Source organism: Rattus norvegicus, chromosome 2, assembly GCF_021556685.1.
Source record: "Rattus norvegicus strain SHRSP/BbbUtx chromosome 2, alternate assembly SHRSP_T2T, whole genome shotgun sequence".
Lineage (NCBI taxonomy): Eukaryota > Metazoa > Chordata > Mammalia > Rodentia > Muridae > Rattus > Rattus norvegicus.
The window spans coordinates 182,024,548-182,046,706 of NC_141535.1; the positions used below are offsets into that span (position 1 = coordinate 182,024,548).

The following is a 22,159-nucleotide window of genomic DNA, read 5'->3' on the forward strand; positions in this document are numbered from 1 at the left end:
TTCAATCAGATACCTCTAGTTTGTGTTATTAGTTAATATAAGACAGGCCAACATGTGTAGTAAAGCTGGAGATCTCTTGACTTTACTATGAATCATGTGCACATTCTCCTTGATGATGATGTGCCTACTCAACTGCTGTAATAATTGCTCAACCTGTTTTTGTTGTTTCTTTTATTTAATATTTGGTTGGCTGTTTTTGTTTGGTTTTTTAGATATTAATTTGTTTAAGAAGAATGACATCAATTCAAATAAACTAATTTCCCATGGCAGCCTTACTCACTGTGTTTTCCATGACACCACTTCAGTTTAGGTCTTTCTGCTTCTACCTCTTGACTATAATTTTCAGAAGGACACCTCTGACTTTAGTTTCAGAGTTGATTTTTTGGGGAGTTATACATAATGGTGTGGATATTCATGTGGAATTTGTGAGTTTGTTTTCATTTTGGAGAGAGAGAACCAACATATATGTGAAAGACACACCTATCAAACACCCAGGAGTCTGACTTTATGAATTTTCCAATGCAGACCATTTAAAATATACACCTTTTCTGCATATAGAGAAAACAGAGATTTTCATCTCTCCAGGGAGAATTTTGAATCATTGTTCAAAATGTTCTTCTTGTATATAATTTCCTCTGACAATCACAACAAACTTGTGAACTAAAACATTAATCACTCCATACATAACCACAGACCAATTTCAGATCTATTTGTGCTTGCTCTCTCTCTCTCTCTCTCTCTCTCTCTCTCTCTCTCTCTCTCTTTCTCTCTTTCTCTCTCTCTCTCTCTCTCTCTCTCTCTCATTTGCAACAGAGTATCTTTATATAACCTTGGCTGTTTTGAACTTACTCTATAGAACAAGCTGGTCTAAAAATAAGACAGACATGTTCCTACCTCTCCCACTTATGACTAGAATGTAAATGCTTAACTTCTTAATTTGTAAGGCACAATACTAAAAGTGGGAAAGGTTATTAAAAATGAAAAATATATAATGTAAAAGTATTTTGGAATGTATGGATGTTCATTGTTGACGTGCTGTCAGTGGGCCCTATTAATGCAGAGACAGAGGTAGAAGAATAGGTGTCCTTTAGTCTGGTCTGTACATGGAGCTCCACCACAGCAGAAAGAGATGGAAGAAAATATTAGTTGATATCTTTGTTTAATATGATCATTTCGCCTGGCAAATGCAGAAGGAGATCTTTCTCATGCTCTCCTCTTCTCCTTATATGTATACATTCTCAGTTTGTTACTCTTGTAACATCTCTCTGCCTGCCAGGCTAGCCTTCATCCTCCTATCCAATCTGGGTCTCCCAGGCAAGATCAGTCATGAGTACCACACACCGTGACTCAGTGACCCTATTAAGGAATGCCCCAGAGATCAATCAATGCAAATATTCAGTGTGCATCTGGCCTCCTCTGATTGATCTCCAGGCAATTTTCTTTTTTCTGGAATCAATCCACATATACTGGTAGTCAACTGAGGAAAGTTGCATCTGTGTGTTTAGCAGAAGATAGAATTGGGGACCTCAACATGCTAGGCAAGTTCCCTACCACTGAACTAAATTTTCACACTGCATTTCTTTATTACTCCTATGAGTTCTTTTAAAAACAGTGTACAGCAAAATAGTAGTCAACATTAAATAAAATGGAGAGAAATTTAAAGCAATCCCACTAAAATCAGGGACTATGGAAGGTTACCCACTTTCTCCCTATCTATTCAATATAACACTCAAACTCCTATCCAGAACAATTAGACAACAAAAAGGGGTCAAATCAATACAAATTCAAAAGGAAGTATTCAAAATACTACTATTTGCAGATGATTTTGTAAACTTATGGAATATAAAATATTCCACCAGAGAAGTCCTAAACATGATAAACAACTTCAGCAAAGTGTATGTATACAAAATTAACTTAAACAAATCAGTAGCCTTTTTCTACTCAAAGGATAAACATGCTGTGAAAGAAAGTAGGCAAATGACACCATTCACAATAGTCACAAATAATAAAAAGAAATACCTTGGTGTAACTCTAATCAAGAAAGTGAAAGATCTGTATGACAAGAACATCAATTGTCTAAAAAAAGAATTGAAGAAGATCTCATAATTTGTAAAGAACTCACATGCTCATGAATTGGCAGGATTAATATAGTAAAAATGGATATTTTGCTGAAAGCATCATGCTGATTCAAGGCAATCCCCATTAAAAATTTCAACTCAAATCTTCATAAAGTTAGAAAGGGCAGTTTGCGAATTCATTTCAAATAACAAAATGCACTGGATAGCAAAAACTATTCTTAACAATGAAAGAACTTCTGGGGCAATTACCATCCCTGACTTCAAACTGTTTTACAGAGCAATAGTGGTAAAAACTGCATGGCATTCGTACAGAGACAGGCAGGTAGATCAGTGGAATAAAATTGAAGACCCAGAAATGAACCCATATACCTATGGTCGCTTGATCTTTGACAAAATAGCTAAAAGAATCCAGGGGAAAAATGACAGTATTTTCAATAAATGGTAATGGTTCAACTGTCGGTCAGCATGTAAAAGAATGCAAATTGATCCATTTTTATTGCCAGGTACAAAACTCTAGTCCTAGAGGATCAATAACTTCCAAACAAAACCAAATATACTGAAACTAACAGAAGAGATAGTGGAGAAGAACAGCAAATACATGGGCGGGCACAAGGGAAAATTTCCTCAACAGAACACCAATGGCATATCCTCTAAGGTCAAAAGTAGACAAATGAGACCTCTCAAAATTGCTAAGCTTCTGTAAGGTAAAGGATACTGTCAATAGGAAAATATAGCAACCAACAGATTGGAAAAGATCATTACAGATCTCACATGCAATAGAGGGCTAATATAAAATATACACAAAGAACTCAAGAAGTCAGACTCCAGAGAATCAAATAACCCTATTAAAAATGGGGTACAGAGCTGAACAAAGAATTCTCAACTTTGGAATATTTAATGGCCCGGAAGCTCTTAAAAGAAATATTCAACATCCTTAGTCATCAGGAAAATACAAGTGAAAACAACCTTGAGTTTACAGCTCACAACAGTCAGAATGGCTAAGATTGAAAACTCAGGTGACTATATGCTGGCAAGGATGTGAAGAAAGAGGAATACTTCTCCATTATTGGGGGATTACTAAATGATATAATCACTGTGGATATCAATCTGGCAGTTCATCTAAATTGGACATAGTACGTTTCCCCAATATAACAAAGATACATGCACCACTATATTCCCAGCAGCCTTACTTATAAAAGCCAGAAGCTAGAAAGCACCCAAATGTTCTTCAACAGATGAATGGATTCAGAAACTGTGGTACATTTCCATAACCAAGTACTATTGCAGAGGCCAAGAAGTGCTTGCTGACAGGAGCCTGATATTGATGTCTCCTGAAGATGCTATTCCAGAGATTTAAAGATACAAGGGGAAGGCTTGCAGCTAATCACGAGGCCCCAGTAGAGTTAGAGAAAGGACTGAAGGATCTGAAGGGGTTTGGAAAACCACAAGTAGAAAAACAATATCATCTAACCAGAGAACTCAGAGCTCCTAGGGATGAAACCACCAACCAAAGAGTACACGAAGGGACCCATGGCTCCAGCAGCATATGTAGCAGAGGATGGCCTTATCTGCCAACAGTGGGAGGAGAAGCCCTTGGTCCTGTGCATGCTGGATTCCCTAGTGTAGAGGAATGCCAGGGCATGAAGGCAATAGAGAAATGTTGGTGTTAGGGGGCACATCCTTATATAAGCAGGAGGATGGGGATGGGAGTGGGTGTAACCAAAAAGGAGATAAAATTCGAAAAGTAAATACATAAAAATATCCAATAATAAAATCAAAACTCTTAAACAGTTTTTCTAAAGAAAACTTGGTTCAAGAAGTACACAGAGCAGATAATACTGTGTTTCTGAGACTGGTGTTACTAATAATGTGTTGTATCAGTGCATGGGGAGCTCAGGTCTCTATTTCCAGCACTGCAGATTATAAGGCAGAACAATCTTTATTACTTAGATGTTAAAATCATCTACATCAAGAATTATAATATAACAAAAAATATAGGTTTCTATAAATCCAATAGAGGGTATTCAAAAAGTTCATTTACTGGGTTTTCTACTCTCCCATGGTCATTGGTTTCTCCTAAGACCAGTCCAGGCTCTGCTGCAAGGTGAGCATAGTACAAGGGTCCTTTAGCATTTCTGGACAAACCAGTAAGTTTTTATTCAACATTCCAAGAAATGTGAAGCCCCACCTGGCTTGTTATGTCTTCACAAAGATGGGTAAAAAAAAAAAACCCTTTTATTTGGAAGGATAGGAGAATTCAGCCAGGATCAGCTGATTCAGTGTCCAGAACATGTATGAGATGCTACCAGATTTTTAGTGTAAGTCATTCTGTCTGCAACCTCCACGCACACAATGCACTACCTGTCAAATCAAAAACCAAGGAGTATTTGATCATACTCCATAGTGTTGGACTGTAGTGCCAGGGAACTCTTCGTAATCTCTTAAAACACAGACAGAAGCTCATCTGAAACAAGTTAATCATGGTCTTTATTCTATTCTAGCTATCTCAGGACCCTCCAATACACCACGTTTACAAGCACAGAATGATTAAATCAAATTTGATATCAGGGCCTACAGGAGGACTCCTTTTCTGAGGTTAAAGTGTAACCTTGCCTATCCCTGGTTGATCTGCATTCATCAGGCCAGTGTCAGACTTTGACAAACTTTTTGCATTTTCCAGAAGGCTGAAGTTTTCTCTTTTTATTATTTCTAGGTTAAAAAAACTGTTTCTAGTCATGTCTTGCCTATAATTCGTTTTCAAATGTCCTTCCTCACCACAATTAGAACATCTCCCATTAGGCATGAAGATCCCAGGAGCCAAGCTAGGGAAAAAAAGAGGCCTTTGACTGAAAAAGAGGCCCGGGTTCTGTTTGAGAAGATTGCAAAATACATTGGAGAGAATCTAAAACTCCTCCTGGACAGACTGGACGGCACCTACTGTTTCCAGCTCCAGAAAGACCAAGTGTGAGTGAGATGAACCCTAAACTGGATGCCAACATATCCAGAATAAGCTAGTGTCCCTGGGGACATGTTTTGGAAAGTTTACTAATACCCACACATTCTGGTTGCACATTACAACATTGGATTACCTTGCACCCTATGCTAAGTATGGATAAAGCCTGGAGCAAAGCACTCCTTCTTGAATGGAAACCCTGTGTGAAATCCTGTCTGAGTCAAATCACTGAATACACATCTTGGTACCAGGGAGTAGTGATTTATTCTATGGCAGACATGACTTTGGGTTTTAGGATAGCAGTGAAGTCTACCCAAGAGTGCAGAAAACTAGACCCCATTGTAGTGGTCATGTTCCATCAAGCAGATATTGGAGAGTACGTATGCCAAGAATAGACATTGATTTACAATACCAGGGAATAGTGTTTATATTGAATAAGTAGGGAGAGTGTGGGCAACATTGTCTAGTCTCTGATTTTAGTGGGATTTCTTCAAGATTGTCTCCAGTTAGGCTAATGTTAGCTATTGTTTTACTGTATATGGTTTTACCAAGTTTAGGTATGGACCCTGAATTCCTTTTTATTTTAATGGGACTCTTATCATGAAGGGGTGTTGAATTTTGTCATATTCTTTCACTGCATCTAATGAAATGATTGTGTGGTTTTTTTCTTGGGGTTTGTTTTTATAGGGGATTACATTGATGCTTTTCTGGATATTGAACCATCCCTGCATACCTGGAATGAAGCCTAATTGACCATGATGAAGGATCGTTTTGATTTGTTCTTGGATTCTGTTTGCAATAATTTTATTGAGTATTTTTGTGTACATATTCCTAAGGGAAATCAGTCTGAAGTCCTGTTTCTTTGTTGGGTCTTTCTGTGGTTCGGTATAAGAGTTATTGTGGCTTCATAGAAGGAATTTGGTAGTGCTCCATCCATTTCATCCCTATGGAGTAGATGGACAGTATTGGACTGAGGTCTTCTATGAAGTTCTGATAGAATTCTGCCCTAAATCCATCTGATCCAGGGCATTTTTTTATTGGGAGACTTTAAATGACTGCTACAATTTCCTTAGGAGCTATGGGGTTGTTTAAATGGTTTGTCTGTTCCTGATTTAACTTTGGTACCTGGTATTTGTCTACAAAATTGACCATTTCCTTCAGATTTTCAAGTTTTGTTGAATACAGGCATTTGTAGTAGGATCTGATGGTTTTTTTTGATTTTCCTCTGATTCTTTTGTTATGTCTCCCTTTTCATTTCTGATTTTGTTAATTTGGACATCCTCTCTGTTTCCTCTGGTTAGTCTGGCTAAGGGTTTATCTATCTTGTTGATTTTCTCCATGAACCAGCTTTTGGTTCTGTTGATTCTTTTTATAGTTCTTATATTTCTACTTGGTTGATCTCAGCACTGAGTTTGTTTATTTCCTGCCTTCTGCTCCTCCTGTGTGTATTTCCTTCTTTTTGTTCTAGAGCTTTTAGGTGTGCCATCAAGCTGCTGATGTATGCCCTCTCCTATTTCTTTCTGCAGGCACTCAGAGCTATGAGTTTTCCTCTTAGCACAGCTTTCATTGTGTCGTATCAGTTTCAGTATGTTGTACCTCATTTTCATTAAATTCTAAGAAGTCTTTCATTTCTTTCTTTATTTCTTCCTTGACCAAGTTATCAGTGAGTAGAACATTGTTCAACCCCCATGTATAAGTGAGCCTTCTTTCCTTATTTTTGTTATTGAAGAACTTTCTTAGTCCCTGGTTGTCTGATAGTATGCATGTGACTATTTCCGTCTTTCTGTATCTGTTCCATCCTGTTTTGTGAATGATTTTATGGTCAGTTTTGGAGAAGGCACCATGAGGTGGTGAGAAGAAGGTATATCCTTTTGTTTTAGGATGGAATGTCCTATAAACATCAGTTAAGAGCATTTGGTTCATAACTTCTGTTAGTCTATGTCTCTTCTAAAACTCTGAAAGATATTTTAGGAGCTTGACAGCTATGACCTACACCTTGATGCTAATAGCTACAACCAGTATTTTTAACAATGACTTCTGTTTAGATTATGGTTTTGCTGGAACATTTACAGTTAATCTGGGGCAAGGCAGCATTGTGAATATGCATTTCATACAGCTGTAATATTTCAAAATGGTGTGTAGGGAAAGGGCAGCATTAGGGTCTTGGACACTCTACCTGACATCTATCCTCTGGATGTTTTATTCTTGTCTGATGTCTTGGAACTAGGATTCAACTGGCCTGAAGCAGAGCCTAACTGACTTTCTTTGGAGAAACCTGTTTGCATTGCACTGAGCAGAATAGTTGACCTAACTTATATGCATTAACTGACATGTCAAGTTCTCCACCTAATTCATGTGTATTATCTATCTGCAAATAAACATTCTTTCAACTTTACTGAATTTACCCTCTTAATTGCCAGTAGCCTTATTGTTCTAATTAAGACTTCAATTCTTTTATTGAGTTTATTTAAGAGAATGAGAAACCTTGACTTACCTTTGCATTTGTATACTGGCTTTGAGTTTCTCCCCATTTAAGTTGATGTTAATATGGGCTTCTTCTATATTACCATTATTATATTTTGCCATATCACCTGTGTGTCAATCTCTGGAGAACTTTTATCATTAAGGGGTTGCTTCCCAAAGACCATGTCCTGATCCAGTTTAATGATTATGTTTTTTGCTTTTTGTTTGCTCCCCTTTGTTTTGCTTTATTTCAGTTAGTTTATGTGGTCAATTAAATTTTATTGATTTTTTCTATATTGAACTACCCTTATTCACCTTGAGACAAAGCCTACTTTGTTTTTGAAAATGATATTTTTAATGTGTTTTTGCAGTTATTTAATGATTATGTTTGCATGAGTCCATAAGGGAAATTGATGTGTGTTTTAGATATCAGTGTAACTGTAATCTGTCATAAAATAGAGTGTGAAATATTCCTTCTCTTTTTATTTTGTGACATGATTTGAGTGTATATGCCATAACGCCTCTTAGAATAGCAGGTGAAAATCATGGGCATTTTTGATGGGGAGACTTTTAATGGCTGCTGCTATACTTTGATGCCTTTTATTTGGTGTACACATAATGAGAAATGAACTGGCAGCTTAGGCGTTTTTACTTTGATGAGTATTAGTGCTCTTACCTAATATGAGTTCAACACACATTCATGCCATTCTGCCCAGGGGATTGACTCTACTATGACCATACTCCTCTAGACTTCTGAACACCCAGATGTACAGGGAAGACAGTTTGTGTCCTAAGTACCATTGACCAGTAATGACCTTTATAATTGGAAGTCGTAGACCCCCTCCCTCCATTTTCAAAAAGACCCTCATATCCCCTAGATCTTTTGGATTCAATCATGTTGACTCAGAAACCCACCTGGGATGACTGTCAACAGCAGTTCCAGGTTCTTTTCACAACTGAAGAAAGTGGGAGAATTGTTGGAGAAGCTTGAAAATTGGTTCCAGAGGCAAATAATATGCCCACACAAGTCCAGGCAAATATTGATGCAGCCTTTACTTTGACCATACCCAACTGGGATTTAAAGGCTGTTGAAGGTAGGGAGAGTATATGTGTCTAACACCAGATTCCATTTGCTGAGCCTCAGAGAAGTTTTAATCAAGTTGGCCTATAAATTTACCTACAGTAACCAGGTGAAATAATGAGAGCTCTACAGAATATTTAAAAAGAATTGTTTGAAGCCCATAAGATTTACATTCTCTCAGACACAGAAATGAGAGAAAATTATCAGTGGGGAGCTTGGCTTTTTTTTTTTCAACAAACAGACGCTGATATCTGTCAGGAACTTCAGTGCCTGGATTGTTTGGAGGCAAGCAATGTCCTATAACTTTATGTAGGAAGAACTATATGACTGACAGCCTTGTGGTTGAGCTCCATTCCATGCCCTGGGTAAACTTAAAGGAGTAGGGGAAAGCCTAATAGTTTTCTTTGGGCACAGGGCACAAAATTATGTCTTGAAACAAGCACTGGCACCAATTTCAAATGAAAAAATGGGTACAGGGGCAACAGCCACCAAGACTTATCCGTGTCTAGCCAAAGAAAGATTGATTTTGTAATAAGTCAGATTCATTCATGGTTATTTCTGAATGCCAGTACTCCTAGATGGAAAACATTTCTTCACTAAATAGGAGCACAGATACACTTTGACCCAGAGGGAATGAACATGCTGGATATAATATTTCCCTTTTTGATGGTTTGCATATGCTTGGCCCAGGGAGTGTCACTATTAGAAGGCATGGCCTTGTTGGAGTAAGTGTGTCATTGTGGGTTTGGGCTTGGAGGACCTCCTGCCAGGTGCCTGAGGTTGCTGAGTTTGTTCCAGGCTTCGTTTGGTAAAGATGTCCTCCTACACTATGCCTGCACGGATATTGTGACACTGCCATGCTCCCTCATTGATGATAATGGCCTGAACCTTGGAAACTGTAAGCCAGCTCCAAATAATTGTTGTCCTTTATAAAGCTTACATTGGTCATGGTGTCTGTTTACAGCAATATGACCCTAACTAGGACAGAAGTTGGTACCAGGAGCCGGGTATTTTTGTGATAGGCCTGAAACATGCTTTTGTTTGGGGGAATGTAGATTTGGAGACTTTGGATTAGGAAAGCCTTATAATGTTTTAAAATGGGACTTAATGGACCATCTTTGTAGAAATGGGGAAGACTTTGTTACTGAGAGTAATTTGAATTGTTCAGGCCTGGTCCAAGAGGTTTCAGAGGAGAAGAATTTCTGTACCTGCTATGAAGGCTGCTTTTCTGGTATTTTGGTGAAGAATGTGGCCACTTTTTGCTTTTGTCTAAAGTGTTAAGGTGAAGAGATTTAGACTCATTTTCTGGAAAAAGAAAGACTCAAAACAGCCTAGTGCAAGGTCTCTTGTATAGTTGCTAAAATTCACTGCTACGAAGAGCATTTTAATAAAAAAAGGAAGTAGAAAAAGGAGAAAACAAAATATGTGATTTGAGTATTAAAGGGACAACAGGAAGCGAATTGGAGCTGAATTCTGTGTTCAAGGATAGTAAATTAAATAAGGAAGTAATGACCTTAGGGCAAGATCCCACCCAGGTAAGTCCACACTACAGGCAACTTACTACAAACCTTTAATCCTAGGAGGCAAAGACAAGCAGAGCTCTGATTTCAAGGCCAGACTAGAGCAGAACAAATTCTAGGTGAGGCAATGCTTAAATACAAGTGTAGTGGTACTCACCTTTAATCCCAGGAGACCAGCATACAGATGTCTAAATTCATGGTCAATCTACAGAGCAATATCCAGGACACCCAAGTTTAGACAGTGAAGGGTTTAGAAAAGAGGAAGCTAGTGAGAGTATAATAGAACAAGGGGGCCATGTTCCAGTTCCTGCAAGCAGGAGAACTCAGTAGCTTTAGACATGTGTCTCTGGCTTTATATTTATGAGGAGAAGAGGACAATTGATGCTGAAGTAATAGTTTCATAGTTTCATAGATATGAGAAAAAAAGCTGTAAAAACAAGGTTTTGAGAAATATATCTGATGGTCCGGATGCCTATGACAAACTTGTGACCTTTCTGAGAGATACTTCTGACATCAGGATGCCAAGTGATATGATATAGTTTTGGTGATCAAGATAATGGGTCAAGAATGACCAGGCCTCACTGACGAGGACCAAACTAATTAGGACAAAATGAAAACACCTGTTCTTCGAAAGACTCCCTACCCCTCCCTATGGTAAATTCAGAGAGCAACCACAAGATGTCATCCTGACCCTGCCTGACTACGCAGCTCACCCCCCCCCCCCCCCCCCCCCCGCCAAGGGAAGTGCCAACCTAGCCCTTTCCCAGTGATTCACCAAGGCCAGATGTAGTACTGGATGATGAAAATATCTAACTGAGGCAAGAACTGCCCTTTGAGCAGGCCAGCCAATACCTGACAAGATCCTTTGTCCTGTGTACCAGCAATGAGAATAAGCAAGCTAACCCTGTTGGTGAAGTGTGTCCTGCGTAATGAATAAAAGTTGTGTACTTTTTGGGTCCAGGGTTGCCTTGCAAGAATAAAGAATTAAACTATCCCCCACTGACCCTGCTATGAGGACAAGTGCACCTCACAGCAAAGAATAACATAACATATTTTGGGAATGTAGCCTGGATATAGCCACCACAAACCATCTGATAAGGCCTGACTCAACAGTTCTGAGAAAAACAAGAACTAGGATCAGCTTGTCTCAGAAGCAGGGTGGCCTAGAGTTGAACTGAGCCCAAGTTAGATCATGTGTGCCAATGTAAACAAACCAGTGAAATTGCTTTGTGTGACTGTTGCCAACTGCCTCTGTAATTTTCCCTATAAATACCTTCCCCTAATTGGGCTCGGGGTTGACTCCTCTGTCTCCTGTGTAAGATACGTGTCATCCCCAGAGCTCTGGCTCCTCAAATACACCTCTTCTTTATTACATCAAGATTGGTTTCTTGTGAGTTCTTGGGGGGTTGTGTTATCTCGAGATTTGAGTGGGGGTCTTCACCACCCAGGTGGACTTTAATTTGGGGGCTCATCCAGGATCTCTCAACCACCCACGACTCTAAAGACCTTCTTGGAGGTAAGGGGGCTCTCCAATTGTGTCTGAGTGTGTGGCCACTGTCTGTGTCTTTCTCTGTTCTGGTTCTGGTTATTATCTGAAAAGTGGTTTGGTTTTGCAGATGCTTTCTGGAGTTGTAAAGCTCAGAAGCTATGGCCGGCCGACAGATGTGTCCAGAGGACCACAAGCTACAGCCCTGGGGACGCTTCAGCGCATTAGGAGAGTGAGGGATTCCTGGTGGTCTCCTATCCGGTAGAAGAGGATAGTGTGTTCCTCTTGGAAGAGAAACTTCAAAGACCTTTTCTATCTGAAACTGTCTTTGCTGGTGCCTGCAGACTAGGCATGGCAATTGTAGTCCGGATATTGTGGATATTGTGGTCTCTTTGTGTTGTCTGCTGTTTATCTGTTTAGTGTTTTTTGTGATGATGGGACAGATGGTAATGACCCCCTTAAGCCTGACATTAGATCAGTGGAGTGAAGTTAAGGACAGAACACATAATATGTCAGTTGAAGTTAAGAATGGAAAGTGGCAGACTTTTGGTGTTGGCTGGACCCCCAAGGGCTCCTTTGACCTGACTATGATTCTTGATGATAAAGCTATTGTTTTTTTCAGGAAAATCCAGGAGCTCACCGGGACCAGCAACCTTATATCTTGGTTTGGCAAAACCTGGTTCAAAATCCTCAGTACCCTCTGCTCCTCCTAAGACCTATCCTGAGATTGAGAAGACTCCTGAATGGCCAGCTCCTCCCTCATATCCCCCATTTTCTCCCCAGTGGCCTCTATTCTCTGCTCCACAGGTAAAAGAAGCATGGAGTAGATGTTCGGTTACAGGTACCTGAAGCCGAAGGGCTTGGAGACCCACAGAGCCTGACTCCACAATAACCATGCCTTTGCACACTTATGGTATACCCAACCTTTTGAATCCTCTGCCCCTCTGGAGGCAGACACTTCTGGTCCAGCCCAGGGGACATGAAGTCGGCTATCACTCACCCCTGACTCCTCTACTGGCCAGATTCTTGTTTTTCCCTTGCAGGATTATAGACCTCCCCCAGGTCCAGGGAAGGGGATGCAGCCCCTTCAGTATTGGCCTTTCTCCTCCTCTGATCTTTATAACTGGAAACGTAATCACAGAACTGTTTCTTTTGTTCATCAAAGAGTTTTACTTGGTCCTCTTGGTGCTTAACTTAGAAGTTAAAAATAATTTGCTTGAGAAAAATTGTTTTCTGCCAGGGATTTTTATCTTTCTCTCTTGAGCCTCCTCCCCATGGAGAGATGCCCCTCCCTTTGCTCCCCTTGACCAGTCAAGCTGCTGTTGACAGTTGTGTATGAAGGACTCCAGGTTAGCGAGTGACCCTGTCTGAAGCAGGTATTAACAAGAACCTGAAAGCTTTAACTTGGAACCTGAAGAGAAATTCTACCTGTTGCTTAAACATTCACAGCTTCTAAGGAAGGCACAGCACAGAGTAGGGAAGTGTGGGGCTGAGGGTGGCAAGTGCACAGGGAAGCAACCTGCAGGCTGTGCATGGGCAGCAGCCTGAGCCACTGGGAAAGAGTTTCAAGGTGAAGGGGCTGCCATCCAGGGCTGATGCTTTGACAGCAAAAAGAGAGTGCCTTAAGAGAACTTTCTTTGAGAAACCCTGCCTTCCTCCCCTTATCTGCTGGCCCTATTGCAAGAGAAGATTCTGTCTCCAACATTAAGTCACCTTCCATGTTAAGTCATCATTGACATGGAGAGTGCTGAGGGGATCCTATCCCCTCAGCAGCCAGTTCCTGCCCATGTGGTCAAAATGCCCCAGGTTGGGGGGCAAGGAGGCCCATAAAATAGTTTCAAAAAGAATCTACTAAAGCTGTGAAGAACTTTGTTTTGCCAGTCAAAATTTAGATTTCAGGCTTTGGTTATGGCCAAGGTCAGGATTAATGTTTTCTTTTCCAAGGGCCTTTAATCCAGTGAGACAGTTTGGTAAAGGTCTGCTACTGAGGTCCTGAATGGTTACAATTCTTATGTCAGTCACTTGGTATCTAACACCCAGGTCCTAATCATCTCTTCATCATTTTGTTATTAGTTCTTACTAGAAGCCTAGTGTCATTTGGAGGCTGGTTATCTTGAGAGGCAAAGCCACCAAGCTGACACTGAAGAGAGATACTCCTTGAGGGAAAATCTAATTCCTGAGAGACAGTCGGTAACAGATCAACTGCCTCTCTGCCTGCCTTTCTGTTTCACTGGCAAAAAGCTTCTGCTTATTTTTACAATGGCCTTTTTGTCCCAAAATGGCCTCCTGGTTTAGCTGTGTGACTAAATGCTATTTGTCCTCTTCAGTGGACCACTATTCTCTAGATTCTCTTCTTGTTTTGTCACCATCCCACTTGAGATGCCTGTTAGTAACTGTTCCGGGTCTTCTTTACCACCAAGGAAAGACAGAATCCTACTAGAGGCCAGAAAAAAATATTCCAGACATGGATGGAAAAACCTTCACTCCTGACTGTTGACTTCCTGAAGGTAGGGAGTGTTCCTGGTCTACTACCAGGCTCCAAGGATGGGTCTCTGAGGGGCTGGAAAATGTCCTACCAATCTGGCTAAGGTAAGAAAAAGATATAAAGAATAAGTTACAGAAACTTGAGGGGTTAAGATAAGTTGCTGAGAGAGTTAGTGTAAGTTGCAGAGAAAGTAAGGTTGAAGTATGGTTCAGGGTCTGTGCACCTAAGTGGACAGCATCTAGTAGCTGTAGAGGAAGATGCAGAAGATATCATAACAGAGAGACTGAGGAAGAGAAAGAGGAAAGAAGGTAAAAAGAGCAGGAAGCTAGGGAAGAAAAGAGACAAAGAGAAGAGGAAGTTAGAGAGCTAAAGAGAGATAAAAGACAGGAGAGGAACATATACTGGCAACAGTAGTTATGGATCCTAGGAAGACATTACCTGGCAACAGAAGAGAATTCCTGGCTAAAGATCAGTGTGCCTAATACAAAGAAAAAGGACACTGGGTCAAGGACTGCCCCAGGAAGAACAAGGGGCCTCTCCAGTGGCCAGAAGGCCTAGAGTGCTGTCTATGAGCAAAGATAGAAGGGAAGCCCATCCAATTGTTTTGTGAATATGGGGGCCCAACACTCTGTGCTCCTATGATGAAATAGGCTAGTATCCAGCAAAAGACCTTGAGTACAGGGTACTAGTGGCAACAAAAAATACTCATGGACTACCCGAAGAATGGTGGACCTTGGCATGGGCCAGATATCCCACTTGTTCCTTGTGATTCCAGACTGCCCCTATGAGTCTGAACCTGGCAACCCTGCTCCTGCACCCTGAACTAGACCCCCCTTTCATGACTATTAGCAGGTGCTCGCTAAAGCACAGGGGCGTTATCAAGATCTGACTGAAGAGCCACGAGAGCGGGTAGATGATATCTGGTCCATAGATGGGAGCATCTTCTTAGAGAAGGAAAAAGATGGGCTGAGGCAGCAGTGGTAGATAGAAACAGAGTCATATGGGCTCAGGCCCTACCAGCAGGCACCTCTACTCTGAGGGTAGAGCTCGCTCCGCTCACCAAAGCTCTTGAGCTGAGAAAGAGACTTAACATCTATGTGGACAGCAGATATGCCTTTGCTATAGCCCATCAGCAGAGGGGCCTACTGATATCTGTGGGCAAGAAAAAAAGAGCTTCTGGCTATGTTAAGGGTCCTCCATGACACAGGCAGGGTGAGGAAGAGACTCTATTATAACTCAATGGGAAAAAAGATCCTGCTACAAAAGCAGGCAGAGGCCATGATAAAACAAATGCATCAATGGACTCACTTAGGGGTAAGCAAACTCATCCAGATGTTTTCAAAAACTAAATATTATGTCACAGCTGTCAAGTATCTTGTGGAACAGATAGTGCACTGATGTATACCATGGCAAAAGGTAACTGTTTTCAGGAAAGTTGACTCTGGAAGGAGGCTCCATGGGGAACAACCTGGATCCTACTGAGAAGTGGACTTCACAGAGATAAAACCAGGAAAATATGGTTACAAATATCTCCTAGTGTTTATAGATACCTTTTCAGGAATAGGTAGAAGCTTTCCCCACCAAGCAAGAGATGGCCTCGGTAGTCATCAAGAAGATACTGGAAGAAATCTTCCCCCTGTTTGGAGTGCCCAAGGTAATTGGGTCAGACAGTGGCCCTGCCTTCATTCCCAAGGTAAGCCAGGGTTTGGCCAGGCGTTTAGAGGTCGATTAAAAAATTATATTACATCTTCAGACCTCAAAGTCCAGGACAGGTCGGGAGAATAAATAAAATTCTAAAAGAGGCCCCGACCAAATTGACCATGGAGACTGGCGCAGACTGGGTGACACTTCTTCCCTCTTGCTCTATTCAGAGCAAGAAATGCCCCTTCCAGATTCAGCCTTACCCATGCCCCCAAAGAGACTACAGAGCTCTGAGCAGGTAAAAAAGATAAATAGAACTCTAAAAGACACCTTGACAAAATTGGACTTAGAGACGGGTTGGGGGAAGACTGGACTGTCCTCCTTCCTATTGTTCTGTCCCATGTACTGAACACTTCTCACCCTTTTGGCCTAATATCTTATGAGATTATGTATGAGAACCCTCCCTCATTAAGTTGGGCAGGGTTCCTTACCCTGAGGTTTTACCTAAAATGTGTTTGCTCATTTAAAGTCTTTAGAAACAGTCCAAAGTGGAATTTGGAGCCAAGGGAAGGACACCTACAAGATGGGAAGTCCAGGGCACCTCACCAATTCCCAGCAGGAGACACAGTCCTGGTCCAGCAACACCAGATAACTTCACTGGAAAGGACCCTATCTAGTACTGTTAACCACTCCGACTGTTTTTAGGTAGATGGGAATGCTGCATGGGTCCACGCCTCCCATTTGAAGACAGCACCAGATATTCTCAGAAATGAATGGAAGTTAGAAAAGACTGCTAATCCTCTTAAGCTTTATCTCTGTTGTAAGAGCTTATAATCCCCATATCCCTCAGAAACTGATTTGGCAAATTTCCTCCCAGGCCTGGGAGGTAATATGGTCCATCTCCAAGGTGGCCCCACCATACACATGGTTGCCCACTCTCACCCCTGACTTTTGTAAGTTGGTAGCTGGGCTGGACACCTGGAAAACTCCTGACACAGATCCGCAGAGTATGCCCTTAAAAGTCCCAAAGAGATTTTCACCTGGGAGCAAGTTCAGATGCAGAAGTCCGGAAGCAAGTTGCCAATTGGGGAGACTGGGGTTTTAGGTTTGCCCCCGAGATGGCTGAGACTAGGCTACCATCCGACGTTGTGGGTGCTCAGAAAGTTTATACTGTTCTGCTTGGGGATGTCAGACTAATTTCCACACTCCCAGAACCCTTAGTTATTCTCTTGTTACTTTTGACATTTGGACCCTCTATTTTTAATAAGTTAATAGCCTTTATTAGAGAAAGAGTTAGTGCAGTGTAGATTTTAATGCTTTGCCAACAATATCATGCCTCAGAAGACCTTAGGGGAAAAATTGAAGAAGGTCCTGAGTTCTAAGATTAGAACTAGTCACAAGCAGAAGTGAGGAATGAAAGAATAAAAATTTTAAACTATCCCCCACTGACCATGCTGTGAGGACACGTGTACCTCACTGCAAAGAATAACATAACATGTTTTGGGGATGTAGCCTGGCTATAGCCACCACAAACCATCGATGAGGCCTGACTTGAGTCCTGAGAAAAACAAGAACTAGGGGCAGCTTGTCTCAGAAGCAAGAGTTGAACTGAGCCCAAGTTAGATCACGTGTGCCAACGTAAACCAACCAATGAAATTGCTTTGTGTGACTGTTGCCAACTGCCTCTGTAATTTTCCCTATAAATACCTTCCCTTACTTGGGCTCGGGGTCGACTCCTTTGTCTAATGTGTGAGATATGTCGTCCCCAGAGCTCTGGTTCCTTAATTACACCTCTTGTATATTACATCAACACAGGTTTCTCCTTAGTTTTGATGGGTTTGTGTCGTCTCGAGATTTGAGTGGGGTTCTTCCCCACCCTAGTGGTCATTTAACCTCTCCCTGTGTGGAAGAGCAACCCCACCAATGTGATTTAAAAACTTTATACCTTCAGGCTATTGCATCAGTCACTTTTTCAATCAGTGCTCTGTGGGTGGCGCTCCTGAGGTAAGGCCACTATGGGTTCTTACAACATTATGGTATGTTGACCAGGAATCATGCTCCCCCAGACCACAATTGGGGAAGAGACCAGAGGTAAGCTCAAGCAAATCTGTACTCTGTGGGTTGCACTCCTGTGTTAAGGCCACTTTGGTGTCTTACAAAAGAACAAGAGTACAAATTGTTCCCTTTCCAGTCATTTTTCTAAGCCTTTCTTTATCTTCAGATGATCCTTGAAAAATTCCTTGAGGTTTGGACAAAAAAAAAAGAACCCAATAGGACTTGCCCATCATAAGACCTCAGTTCTAGTCCAGTTGAAGGCTGAGGCTACCCCAGTCTGGATAAGGAAATACCCAATGTCCAGAGAAGATAGAACAGGAATTCACATGTCAATGCTGAACTGGAGATATGACCTGCTACTGGAGCTAAGCCAGCTGGGTAAACAAGCATCTGCTAAAAAAGCCTAGTCCTGTCAGCTTGAGGTCACTTTTTCCCCCCATGTTTATTAATTTGAGTATTTCTTATTTACATTTCGATTGTTATTCCCCTTTCTGGTTTCCAGGCCAACATCCCCCTAACTCCTACCCCTCCCCTTCTATGTGAGTGTTCCCCTCCCAATCCTCCCCCCATTACTGCCCTCCACCCAACAATAACATTCACTGGGGGTTCAGTCTTGGCAGGACCAAGGGCTTCCCCTTCCACAGGTGCTCTTACTAGGCTATTCATGGCTACCTATGAGGTTGGAGCCCAGGGTCAGTCCATGTACAGTCTTTGGGTAGTGGCTTAGTCCCTGGAAGCTGTGGTTGGTTGGCATTGCTTTTAATATGGAGTCTCAAGCTCCTTCAAGCTCTTCCAGTCCTTTCTCTGATTCCTTCAACGGGGGTCCCATTCTCAGTTCAGTGATTTAATGATGGCATTCGCCTATGTATTTGCTGTATTCTGGCTGTGTCTCTCAGGAGAGATCTACATCCAGTTCCTATCAGCCTGCACTTCTTTGCTTCATTCATTTTATCTAGTTTGGTGACTGGATATTTTATGTATTTACATTTCCAATGTTATCCCCTTTCCCCTCTGTACTATAATGCCTCCCCCTTCCCCCTTCTACAAGGATGTGCCCATTCCCACACACCTACACAAAATTCAACACCCTGGGGAATCAAGCCTTCACAGGACAAAGGGATTTTCCTCTCATTGAAGCTGGACAATGCCATACTCTTCCACTTATGTGGCTGGAGTCATGGGTTCCTCTATATGTATTCTTTGTTTGGTGATTTAGTCACTGGGACATCTGGTGACATTTGTTGGATTGATATTGTTGTTCTTCCTATGGTATTGCAAACCCCTTCAGCTCCTGCAGTCTTTTCTCTAACTTCTCCATTGATGTTCCTATGATGTGCAATGATTAGCTGCAAGCACCCTCATCTGTATCAGTAGGGCTCTGGTAGAGCCTCTCAGGAGACACCCATATGTGGCTCCTGTCAGAAAGCAGTTCTTGGCATCAGCAATAGTGACTAGGTTTGGCAGAAGCATATGGGATGAGTCATCAGGTGGTGCAGTCTCTGGATGACCTTTCCTTAAGTCTTTGTCTCTGTACTTCCTCCTATGAGTATTTTGTTCTCTTTTTTAGAAGAAATGAAGCATTCAAATTTTGGTTTTCCTTCTTCTTGGGCTTCATTCCTCTACATACAGCCATCCAGGAAATTTTGATAGACATTGCATTGAATCTCTTTATCACTTGTGGTAGGATATCTGTTATTTTATTATGTTAATTCAACTGATTCATAAACATAACAGAACTTTTTGTCATCTGACTCACTCAATTTGTTCAAAGACTTGAATTTTTTTATCATAGAATGCTGAATTACAAATCCAGCTTGAATTTCATGACCATAGTTTAATGCAATTTTGTCTAGCAGCTTTAAATGCTTGAGATAAAATTGAAGAGTCCAGAGAGAGGTCTGTGTCACATACTATAATTATACAGAGTCCAAAGGAAGTCTTCCCTGAATTTTTGCAAAGATTGACTTCAGCAACAATAGAATAATATCAGATTCAAAAGTCAGAAAAAGACTAATTAAATTTTTGAAAATTGAAATTCAGATTAAAGAGGGTGATTAGACATTTAAAGGCAAGATCAGCCCCAATAGATGAATAAATTAGAGATACAGCTACTATTGAATCTCACGTTTATAGTGATAATATGATAGAAGTAATTCCTAAAGGTATTAAGAAAAATCAAAATGGCAGATATTTTTAAACCATTAAAATTTATTAAACTTCATATATAAAACCACAGGCATGGCACACTATTCTTAAAGTCCACTGTGCTATTATCATCCTGGAAAAGTGGTATCACAGTTAACAGTAAGATTACCCCTGTTCTCACTGAAGTGTCTGGGAAGCTGTCACTCAGAACAAGTCTCCTGATTCAAACAAACATGATGCAGATACAAAATAGAAACACTCTATTTGTTCACACAAACAGTCACAGGTTCTGGTTTGCATGTTTTAGATTTTTGAGAAAAATCTCACTAGGTAGCCCAAGATAGCCTTGAACTTGCCAAATAGCCTGAGCTGGCCTTACCTTTGTTATCCACCTGGATTTGATTCTAGAGTTCCAGAAACCCTATTTTTGAGCCATTTCTGTTGATAAGAATCCAAGCTGCATATCTCAATGTTATCCTGATTTAACATGAAGGCTAGCACATAGGAAACAAAGCTAAGTCCTCTCACACAGCAAAATGTTCTTGGGATGACCATTGTAAATCAGTGTCTCTTCTTGGCATACGTACTTTCCAATATCTGCTTGATGGAACATGACCACTACAATGGGGTCCACTTTTCTGCACTCTCTGGTAGACTTGCTGCTATCCTAAAACCCAAAGGAATGTCTGCCATGGAATAAACCACTACTCCCTGGTACTGAGCCGTGTATTCAGTGATTCAACTCAGACAGGATTTCACACCAGGTTTCCATACAAGAAGGAGTGCTCTGCTCCAGTTTTGTCCATACTTGGCATAGGGTACAAGGTGTTTTAATGTGCAACCAGAAAGTGTGGGTCTTAGTAAACTTTCCAAAACATGTCCCAGGGACACTAGCTTATTCCAGATGTGTTGGCATCCAGTTTAGGGCTCATCTCACTCAGATAATACACTTGGTCTTTGTGGAGCTGGAAAAAGTAGGTGCCGTCCAGTCTGTCCAGTAGGAGTTGTAGATTCTCTCCAATGTATTTTGAAATCTTCTCAAACAGAACCCGGGCCTCTTTTTCAATCAAAGGCTTCTTTTTCCCCTAGCTTGTCTCCCGGGATCTTCATCCCTAATGGGAGATATTCTAATTGTGGTAAGGAAGGGAATTTGAAAACGGATTATAGGCAAGACATGACTAGAAACAATTTTTTAACCTAGAAACAATACAAAGAGAAAACTTCAGCCTTCTGGAAAATGCAAAAAGTGTGTCAAAGTCTGCCACTGGACTGATGAATGCAGATCAACAAGGGATAGGCAAGGTTACCTTTAACATCAGAAAAGGAGTCCTCCTGTAGGCCCTGATATCAAATTTGATATAATCATTCTGTGCCAGTAAATGTGATGTGTTAGAGGGGCCTGCGTTAGCTAGAATAGAATAAAGACCCTGATTTAACTTGTTTCAGATTAGCTTCTGTCCGTGTTTTAGGAGATTATTAACATTTCCCTGGCACTACACTCCAAGACTATGGATTATGATCAAATACTCCTTGGTTTCTGATTTGACAGGTAGTGCATTGTGTGTGCGGAGGGTGCAGACTGACTTACACTAAAAATCTGGTAGCATCTCATAAATGTTCTGGACACTGAATCAGCTGGTCCTGGCTGAATTCTCCTATTTTTCCAAATAGAAGGTTTTTTTACCCATCATTGTGAAGACATAACAAGCCAGGTGGGGCTTCACATTTCTTGGAATGTTGATTTAAAACTTACTGGTTTGTCCAGAAATGATAAAGGACCCTTGTACTATGCTCACCTTGCAGCAGAGCCTGCGCTGGTCTTAGGGAGAAACCAATGACCATGGGAGAATAGAAAACCCAATAAATGAATTTTTGAATCCCCTCTATTGGATTTACAGAAACCTACTTTTTTTGTTATATTACAATTCTTGATGTAGATGATTTTGACCTCTAAGTAATAAAGATTGCTCTGTCTTATACTCTGCAGTGCTGGGATGAGAGACCTCAGCTGCCCCATGTACTGATATAACAAATTATAAGTGACATCAGTCTCAGAAACACAGTAATATATGCTCTGTGTCCTTCTTGACCTAAGATTTCTTTAGAAAAACTGGTTAAGAATTTTTATTTTATTTCACGTATTTACTTTTCAAACTTTATCTCCTTTTTGGTTACACCCACTCCCATCCCCATCCTCCTGCTTATATAAGGATGTGCCCCCTAACACCAACATTTCTCTACTGGCTTCATGC

The 22,159-nt window shown here is 41.0% G+C and overlaps 2 pseudogenes; one reads left to right on the forward strand and one right to left on the reverse strand.

Annotated features, from left to right (window-relative positions):
- Positions 1-399: 399 nt before the first annotated feature.
- On the forward strand, positions 400-15,050 carry LOC148006718 (60S ribosome subunit biogenesis protein NIP7 homolog; annotated as a pseudogene).
- A 5,371-nt stretch (positions 15,051-20,421) lies between these two features.
- Nip7-ps4 (nucleolar pre-rRNA processing protein NIP7, pseudogene 4) lies at positions 20,422-21,924 on the reverse strand (annotated as a pseudogene).
- Positions 21,925-22,159: the final 235 nt, after the last annotated feature.